We start from the raw sequence: 10491 nt of genomic DNA, 5'->3' as shown, positions 1-10491 counted from the left end.
TGTCGTTTGTATTTTATAATTAGGAATGGCGTGTAATATATGGACATTTGTGCCCTTTTTTTTTAAGACCCTAAAATTTTGAGCCAAACAAAACCCCCAATTAGTACAGATTTGAGTTAACTCAGCAGCTTGTGAGTTAAGGAGGAAAAACTCAATGTCAAATGCCATTCCTTAATTTAACAAACATGAAATGTTTCTGCCCCGCAAGTGGTGATCTCTGGGATTTCCTGGTACTTACATTTCACCTCAGCAAATCCCCACACTCCACACAAAAATCAGCATCACCTTTAATATTTCCAATATGATAAGCCTTCTCTCTGCCAAATCTAATTAGCTTTAGAAATCTGAATTTCTTCTCACATAAAAATCTTTGAAGCAATAAGGAAAGACTTGTAAATGACTGAGCAACAAACATGTACGGTTTGTCATTTGCAGTAAGTTTATTAGAGAAAATATTGTAGGAAAATTCCTTTAAACAATTTAACTCTTAAAAAACAAGTTTGCAACCATACTTTTTTTTTTTTAAGTTTAGGAAAGAGTATATTGTTAAAAAATCCGTCTCCTTTTCTTTTTTTAGCTATGTAGCCTCATTCTGTATGTTCATCTTTCTGATGCCCTTTGTTCTTTCACTCTCTTCTATTTTTTAAACTTGCATTTTCTTTTCCTACTGAGAATCTCACTCTCTTTGTTGTTAGGAAATAGCAGAAATTTCATTCACTGAAGACAGATCGCCAGCAAGGAGGATACAAAAAGAATGTTCCTCAAATTTCTGGAGAGATTAAACAATGGATTAGTCTTCAATGATTGGAAATTCCTTCTATAAGTCATCAGAAAACAAGAGAGCAAACAAACACTAAAATGTATTGCTGAGTGAGCCAGTCTAAGTTCCACAGACTTAGAAAGTTTTTGTTCCTGTGTGTTTTAAGAAGCCCAGCCTCTCCAATATGCTTACCTACCCTACAAGTATCCCTTCAGGCTAGTGCCCTATGCTCTCTCTCAAGCCAAATAAAAACCTAAAATTACATATTGAATTCATCCCAGAGTGTAAATGATAACAACACAAAGCATTCACTACCTGGAAGTCAATCTGTATTTAATGGGGGAAAAAAAAGCTCTGTGTTAAAGGAATACGTTTTTCTGAAAAGATGGAGTATAGCCATGGATGGGGTAATATGACAAGAAATTGAGCCTTCTCATTCCTTTCTCTACCAATCATAAAAGCCACCAGTGCATGGGACCAACCCAGACATGGACTTCTTTTTACTACAGAGATGTAGTGAAGGTTCAGAGAAGGTCCAATGTCTGACCATTGATTTCTCCTAAAGCATAGATTTCATCTGGTAGGAGGGAGTGAAAAGTTGAGAAAGGTAGAACATTTGAGCAGGCAAGGAGATGTCCTCTTGTTATGGTAGGGTTCAAAGACTGTTTCAGTCAATACAATAAAAACATCTAGTTTAAGTTGCAAACTACCATTTTATAGTGTCTTCTGACTTCTAGTAATGTGATTCTGTCATGGTCTGTAAAACGCTACCCTAAAGTAATTTCGGGAGAAGGAGAATGGCCTCTCCATCATCTCCATCACTTAGGGTTGGAAGCCCCTGGAGTGATCAGTCTGGAATGTGGGGATTCATATTAACAATTTCGTAGGGTTAGCAACTGTTACTTTCTGTCTCCTTTGTCTTAGCTCTCCATTCATAATCTCCTAATTGAGAATTAATGATTCTGTTATAATTACTATAAAATACATGGTCAAGTGACAAAGGATGGACACTTATTGGGTTTTCTAAAAAGACTGTACAGGAAAATCTGTTCATTCTTTGGTAATTCTTGTTGGATACTACTTTCCATACTTCAGCCCACTGTCATGTCCCAAGCAAATGGAAAGATCAGATATTTTAGGCCTGTCCTGGTCTTAGCTGATTTATTGTGCTCTGTGGTCATGGGTTTGTAACCGATCTGAGCTTTAGAGAGAGAGCTACCCCATAAACCCTGATCTCAGAAGCAGATAACCAAAATACTGTCCTTAGTGGCTTTATATCAAGAGAAGAACCATGCTAAAAAGAGGTCAGGCCAGGGGCAGCTGGTCACTGGGAAGAAAAGTTTGAACAAATGAATGCTTGTCAGTTGATCCTTGATGGGAAGAGGCCAAGGATGTGTGCTTCTATCTCTAAGGGACAGTTAAAGACCAGGTTGCTCTGAAGTGGTTGATCTCAGGGAGCAGGGAAATTTTACAGCAGTCCAAGGGAAAACGATGTAAGTAGCACACTGGAGCTTCCCAACCTGACTGCATTTTCTGTCTATTTGAACAAATTTCTAGAATCCTGCCAGCACGGCTTCCTAATTTAACCTTTTGTGATTTGTGGTCTTAAAGCCACAAGACCAAACTACAATCCTTATAATATTTTGGCACAAGGGGCCAGGCTCAGGAGAATTTTTATCCTTTAGTCTATCATTTTCTGGCTTTTGCTGGCTTAACATCATCCATAAACTATCTAGAACACATTCTTGGTCATTGATAATTTACTGTAAAGGTCTGGGGCTAAACCAACACAAACCGCTCTTTTGGGGATCATCTCATGCATTGGAGCCTGAAAAATTAAGAATCTCTTTAAATCCTGGTTAGTAAACGAAGTGTCCAAAAGTGGTCGCTCTCGGGATCTTTCATGGTCTTATAATCTGCAGCCTGATGCAAAATCCAAATCGTCACTGCATATATAATGGGCAAGTATGAATCTACACTTAAATCTTACCCAAACTTTTCAAAGAATTATCAGATGTTCACTAACCTAGCCTTCAAGAGGTAGCCTAGTCCGTCAAACCCTGCTTTGTTTTTTTCCCATTAGTTGTGTGTAACACCCAGTACTCATCACAACACATGCCCTCCTTCATACCCATCACCTGGTTACCCCATCCTCCACCCCCTCCCTTCTGTAAACCCTACTTTATAATCTCGTCCTCACTGTTTATTCTCCTCTGAACTCCTGTCGCATCACTGGTCTACAAATATACGTTGGTTAGAAACAGGAATCATTCTAGATATTTTAAGTAGAAAAAGGTTTAGAAGCAGAGATTTGGTGCTCACAGAATTGTTCCACGGGTGCTCAGGATGGGATTTAGCCTGAGCATCCAGGAGCACGTCCAACAAGACCTCCTGACGGGCCCAGCAGAGGAAAATCTGCTGCCCCATTCACAGCACAGGACACCAGGGGAATTACAAGGCTCATTGCTTATTTGTAGAGCTGGAATTCATATTTTTGGCAGACACTGCTACCAACTCCTCAACTATCTTTACGTACCCACAAAATTAGGGACTGGACACAGCAGAGTGTCTGCAGAAAAACCCATCTCCACAGCCCAGCTTCTACCAAAGAAAAAGGTATGGCAGCGATTGGAAGACTACTATCTAATTTCTGCCTTCCAAATCTCCTGTAATGCCTCTCATTGGAAGAACCGAACTTGTGCCCAGCACTCCAGTTTGAAAAGAGTCTAGGAAATGTAGTTTTTAACCACCTACACTCTGTAGCACAGAAAAGCACACTAGGAGTAATGTAGGACAGATGGCGTGTCAGTTCACCACAGCGACCACAAACATGTTACTAGCAAGTAACTTTGATTCCTGCTCTCAGATCGTTTAAGAAAACATTCTGAGAATAAGACCATATCTTAAACTTATAAATGCCTGAAATACCTAGAAAAATTAATGTTCAATAAATATTTGTGGGTTTATTGCTTTACCAAATAATTTTTTCCCTTAAAAACATGTCTTGGAATGTGTTTGTTATGATAGTCCATGACTCTCCTTTCTTAAAGGTGGAGTAATTAAGCATAGTTTATTTAATTTACCCTTTTGGAGCCCAAGCATCTTGCAATAACTTGAGGTCATCATTCTGAACATTTATGATCACTGTGCAGAAAGGATGAGAGAGAAGACAGGAGAAGGCAGACGATCTCCAGTCTGAAGTGCACGGACTCCAAGCCACGGCTATTTCAGGAAAGGAACATTGATCTGAATTGTCTTGCCATATTTCATCTTTCTACTAAAAGCCAAATGCAGATAAAGTCTGGGTATTTCATTTGAGTGAGTATAATTCTGGCAAATCTAACTTAAGTTTAACAGCCTATTATTAACATTAAATTTCTTTTTTTTTTTTTTAAAGATTTTATTTATCTATTTGACAGGCAGAGGTCACAAGTAGGCAGAGAGGCAGGCAGAGAGAGAGAGGAGGAAGCAGGCTCCTGCTGAGCAGAGAGCCCGATGTGGGACTCAATCCCAGGACCCTGAGATCATGACCTGAGCCGAAGGCAGCGGCTTAACCCACTGAGCCACCCAGGCGCCCTAACATATTAAATTTCTATTCTGCGTTCATTATCTATTTAGCAAAAATTTCCCCCAAATCTTTTCTTGCAGAGGCAAGTAAGTTGCCTGCAGTGGCCATTGGAAGAAGTTTGTGAACCAAAAAGTCCTAGTGCTATAAAGAAATCATAGTGTTAAATTTTTTTAATTGAGGAGGATTCCCAATATCCTAGTTGATATTATCCTAACATGAATCCTAGGGAGATGTTGTAAGTTTCTTCAGTTCACATACCCGGTGAGTGGAAAAACAAAAACAAAAACAGAGTAATCCATGTCTTTGGATTAGACCAATGCTCTTTTCACCACACAGTAGATTATGTACTTGTTTCTAATAGTATTGGGTTTTCACCCCTGGAAAAAGAAAATGTTTAGCTCTATATTCATATATGGGCCATTGGAAGATTGAATAATCTCTAAATCCATCATCATATATATGAAGAGGTTGAACTTTTTTTCTTGAGATATTCCGTATAACACACACACACACACACACACACACACACACACACACACCCCTATCCGGTTGAAGTGGTGGTTTCAATATAGACATTAGTCTATATTGACTTAGAGTTGACAGAGAACTCTTGAACTCCCTTCAGCAGTGAAATTCTGTGAATTCTAATCTGTTCATGTAATGACACTCTCAACCAACTGGTACTTGTATCTGCATAATGAATTTCTAACATTCATTTTGACTTAAAAATTGGGATCATTTTGGTGAATTCAGTTCAGTGTATGGTGACATGGGCCCTCTAGAAAGGTTATCAGCACTGTCCACTCTGATGAGGGGATTGGGAAAATGAATGTCTTAAATATCAAACATTGGTTGTAAAGACCATGCTGGCATAACAAATCATTTTCGGGAACTGAAATATCATAGACTCAGCTCTTCTGGGAAGAAAGAGCACACAGGAGACTTGGGGAGGGGCATGAGTAAAGGAGTCAAGTGAGTTAGTAGGAAACTTCCCAGGAACAGTAAAATGAGATCTTCTGTTATCATCTTTCTAGTTGTTGGTGGGGTTTTTAATCTTATTTTCATTGAATTCAGTAATTGTTCATATCTGCAAAGATAGAGTCCATACTGATCAATGAAACGAACAATAATGAGATGATCCAATGACCTACAGAATGGCAATTCCTTCCAAATGCCTTCTCTGCTCTCTCTCAGCATAATGTCTGAAATAATGAATGTTAGCAGCATAATAAGGGGCTTCCTTTTCCCTCAGAGCAAATCTGATAGCAAATATGTATTGTAAACCACTGTGTTTACTAAAGAGTATATAAGTAAAAGTCACTAAGAAAATGCCAATTGTTCTGCCTTTATCAATTTAAGCTAGTTTCCAGGATTCAAAAGACTAGTCTATAATGAAAGAATACTACCAATCTCTTTTTAAAGAATGTATTAAGTGCAAGGTCTCTGCTGGTCAATGTTAACTTCTACAGTTAAACACAACCCCTTCAGCAGAGAAACTAATGGTGGCTAGTTAGAAAAGTGATACTCATGGGAAGTACATTAGGGAAAGAGGAAAAGTGGCCAAAACCCATTAACCAGGAAGGTTCTTGGGAAGGAGACCTTACCTAAATCAATAAATAGTGTGGAGGTGGGGAGTATTATGGATTTTTACAGAGGAAAGGCTATTTTAAAAACATATTAAACACTAAACATGGGATGATATTTTCAAAAGCTTCCTGGGGAGGAGAAACAACTATTCTGGAAACAGAGAAGCTAGATCATTGGCTAACATCAACTGAGCATTTAAGTTGATTATGATTATGTTAAGAACTTCACACAGATTATTTCAGCCAATCCTTACACCAAATCTGTAAGATCAGTACTACTGATATTAAAATGCACCACTTATTTACTTGTTAGCACATTATTTATAACATGTTGGGTGTTACTCTAATTACTTTATATAAATTTACTCTTTGAGCCCTTAGACTAGCCCTGTGAAGTAGCTAGTCATTTATCCCTGTTTCATGGAGGGAAAGATTAACCACAGACACATTCAACAACTTGTTCAAAGTATCATGCCACCAAGTAGAAGAGCCAGGATTTGAGCTCTAATATACCTGTGGTGGTTGGGTTTTTTGTCCCTTTTCCAAAACATTGATATCTATCACATCTCCATGCATTCATCTATTTCACCGATATCATCTATTTAACAGAGGGCCATTTGGACAAGCACTGCTCTAAGAGCTGGGAAAACCTCAGTGGCCAAAACTGGCCCTGCACGTAGGGAGCTGTCACCCCCGCTACATCTCATTAGGCCTCATGTGAGCTAAGAATGCAGTGGAGTAGTTAGTCCTGCGGAAACACAAGGAAAGAGTGGTCAGGTGAAGAGAGGGTTCCTTACGTCCTAAGGTAGAAGCCTCTGTTTCAGGAGGAAAATTCTGGGGTGGGGTGGGGGGACACAGCCTGAGCAAAGGCTCAAGGTAGGATCTTGTTTGGCAGGTTTGAGTGAAAAGAAGGAGGAAAAACTGTAGGTCAAAGTGGTCACAGAGGCCCAGATCATCTGGTCAAGGATGCCAGTTGCACTCAGTAAAATGGGAAGCCATTGCAGGGTTTTGAGAAAAAAAAAAAATGACATGATCTGACTCATTTCTTAAAACAATCAGTCTGAAAATAGACCATAGGGGACGAGGACAGAAGGAACAAGTTCTTGACAAACTGATACAGGAAAGGCTGTGGTGAACTAGGGATGAAAAGAAAGGTCAGGAACTCAGCTTCAGACATCCTGACTCTGGGATGCTTACTAGACTTCTGAGTGGAAGTGACAAGCGGGCAGTTGATAGGATCTGGGGAGAGAGCTCAGCTAATGATACAGCATTTGGAGCTCTCAGCACACGCATGGGATGGAAAACTGAATGGCTGCATGACACTGATGAGCTACTGGAGGGAAGGCCTAAGGACTAGCTCTGGCCACTCCAGCACTGGGAGGGAGAACCAGCAAAGGAAACTGAGAGGAAACAAAGAAGGAAAGCAAGAAAAAGTAAATGGGAGTTTGGTGTCCTGCAGGCCACTAAAGAACATACATCCAAGAGGATTTTTTTCCCTTTTTCCTTTTTAACTAACCCCTTGGTAAACAGGCCTTACTCGCAGTCCAGTTGTTCCTAACGTCTATCCAACAGCTATCATGGCCATTGTGGCTGAGCTCACGCCTGCTGGCCAGCTGGCAGGTCAGCATGGGGCCGGCTGCTGTAGGACGACCCAGGCTCCGCTGATTCTGCTCCGCTCCATGCGGCCTCTCATGATCCACGGGACTAGCACAGCGTCGTTCCCATAGCAACAGGCAGGGGTCCCGGAGAGAGTGAGCAAGTCACGAAGCAAGTCACAAGGTGAACCTGTATTCAATGCGTAGAAAGCAGAGTCGGTCTCTTGATGAGATGCAAATCACATGGCAGAGGGCATGGATATAGAGAAGTGAACATTTGGGGGTATTTCACAATCCCCACTGCTTACCACTCTGAAGCCCCAGGCTCTGTCAGGAAGCTGCCCCGACCATCCCGTCGAGACTGCCTTCCCCATCTTCTGTGCCTTTCTAGATCCAAGTCTTTCTCTTAAATCCAGCTCAGCTCCCTCATCTACTTTTCAAACCATTCTCACCCATACTCATCTCTCCTTCTCTGAGTCCTTATGGCCCTTGCAACTGGAACCCCAGATAATACATTAAAGTGCCTGAGTGGGGCACCTGCATGGCTCAGTAGGTCGAGCGGCTGCCTTTGGCTCAGGTCATGACCCCAAAGTCCTGGGATAGAGTCCCACATCCGGCTCCCTGCTCAGCAGGGAGTCTGCTTCTCCCTCTCCCTCTGCCTGCTGCTCTCCCTGCTTGTTCTCTCTCTCTCTGTCAAATAAGTAAATAAAATAAGTGGGGGGCTGACACACATCAAGCATCCAGTGAATGGCAGTGATTGCCAATATTCTTCTTTAACCCATTACAAATCATCTGAAAATGTCCTCTAATTATTCTTCTGCTTTCATCTTATCAGTCTCCCTAACTAGGCCATCACCCCCTCTAACAGAAGGGAGATGTCTTATATATCTCTGTGTCCTCACAGTGGCTAGACAGTGCGGGACACATAGCGAGTGCTCAATAAAATCTTGTTAATTGCTGAAGATTGATTTAAAGTCTGGGGAGATTCTTAATGTGGAGATTATCACATAGTTAAAATGTCATGAAGCAACACTAATTCTGAAAGTGCTAAGAAAGGCATGCATTGTGGAGAGAATTCAATTATTAGCAAAAGGATTATTCTCTCTAAGGGAATTATCTATTTTCTCACTCATTCAACATCAATTTTACTGTCTAACTACTCAGAATTAAAGGTGCGAACTTAAGCGTTCTGGAAGCCCAATAAAAGCAGGTATTAACCATATTTAAGCCCATGTCTTATATTTCCAGCAAACACATTGTCACATCCATTCAGTACTCTCTATGGAACTTCAGAACAGATTTTGCCCTTGCTGGTAAGCCTGAAAGAGGAAAAAACTGCAGGCTCTCTCAAAACCGAGTGAGGGCTGGTGAAAGAAGAAAAAAAATAAACATGCAACAGAAGGAAAATGTTAGCAAATAAGCTAAAAATTGCAATAACCTTAGTGCCTGACTGATTTTTGTGTTCTGTGGTTTGAACAACATAGACTACATGATATCAGTACAAGGTGTCATAATTTAAGAGAAAAAAATTAGTGGAGTAGTGCTTTGGGGGTGAGTGGAAGGACAGTAGAGGTCAAATGAAGTATTTCCACAGACCCAGATTTTCTTGCTTCTTTACGATATTAAACTCTCCATAAATAACACATCTGTCATGGATTTCAACACACTTTTTTTTTTTTAAATCAAATCAAATCAATGTCAGAGAGTCTCAACTGAATAAAGTCACAGTGAAATTTCTGCTTTCTAACAATTTAGTAACTTCCTCAAACTTCACATTAAGCTCAGTCTCAAAGTTGCAAATAGACGGGTTATTTAGGTTGGGTTTTGTGCAGTAGAGTCTAGAATAAAATTAGAATGCAAAGTATAGAAATTGAAGCACAGGATGTTTCAAGGCATATTTTTTGTTTTGTTTTTTGGTATTTCTGTAGGTTTTCCATTATATTTTTTTAAAGGTCTGGACATCTGGTCACTCTGTAGACACACAGTTATATTTACTGTTATTGAGCATGAGAGCTTCGTTGTTGAGTTTGTGGAAGTATTTAAACTGCATAGGACTATATCTGGAGATTTAGACCCTGCAATGACAAGAATGGGTTCGAGTAGCTTCCAATGAAACATGTATTTTGTGGCCAGTTGATCAGTCCTCTCCATCCCCGTCCACTTTACTCATTTTTCCTGCCATAGTTTGAATTCAGGAACTATATCCTGATGCCAAGATAGGTCATACTTGAACATTCTGGGCTGCTCTTCCCGTCTCCACGCTCTTCTGCTTCCAATTCCTCCTTCTTGCTGCCAAATTAATCTCCATTAAGTTAACAGATGCATCATATTAGTTCCTTGTTTAAAACCCTTTACTGGTTCAGTTAGACCTTTAAGAATAAAGTCCAAGAGGGACACCTGGGTGGCTCAGTGGGTTAAGCCGCTGCCTTCGGCTCAGGTCATGATCCCAGGGTCCTGGGATTGAGTCCCGCATCGGGCTTTCTGCTCGGCAGGGAGCCTGCTTCCTCCTCTCTGTCTGCCTGCCTCTCTGCCTACTTGTGATCTCTGTCTGTCAAATAAATAAATAAAATCTTTAAGAAAAAAAAAAGAAAGTCCAAGAACCTTAGCTTTGTACTCAAGACCTCTCTCAGAAACACCCCAAATCCACCTTCCCTACGGCTCCCTGCTGCTGTTCCATGACACCTCCATTCACACCACTGGTGCAGTCGTCCTCTTCTCCATGTACACTGTGTCTTTGCATTAATACACAGCGGGACTCTCCCTCTCTGCATTCCCACAAGCTTTCAACACCTGCCTTCTCTCCCCAGGTCTGATCCCAATACCATCTTCACAGCTCAGCTCCGATGCTCACAAATACAACTTCCTCTGACCAATGGGACAGAAACTGGCACATCATTTCTCCTCCTCTTCCTTTTAAAGGAAACCCAATTTTCCGTAATGGCACCAGATCCAGTGTAAAAAAATGAAAAATTTTCAATCTTG

At 40.7% G+C, this 10491-nt stretch overlaps 1 long non-coding RNA gene across 1 annotated transcript; it reads right to left on the bottom strand.

Moving 5' to 3' along the window:
* Window positions 1-314: 314 nt before the first annotated feature.
* On the bottom strand, window positions 315-9962 carry LOC116582007. Its single transcript, XR_004282344.1, has 3 exons — window positions 9879-9962; window positions 7012-7016; window positions 315-326 (listed from the first exon to the last, which is right to left on the bottom strand). It is a non-coding gene; the product is annotated as an uncharacterized LOC116582007 (long non-coding RNA).
* Window positions 9963-10491: the final 529 nt, after the last annotated feature.

This window comes from Mustela erminea, chromosome 21, assembly GCF_009829155.1.
Source record: "Mustela erminea isolate mMusErm1 chromosome 21, mMusErm1.Pri, whole genome shotgun sequence".
NCBI classification, from domain to species: domain Eukaryota; kingdom Metazoa; phylum Chordata; class Mammalia; order Carnivora; family Mustelidae; genus Mustela; species Mustela erminea.
The sequence above is the reverse complement of the archived record's forward strand: the minus strand, read 5'-3'. Positions and strand labels throughout refer to the sequence as shown.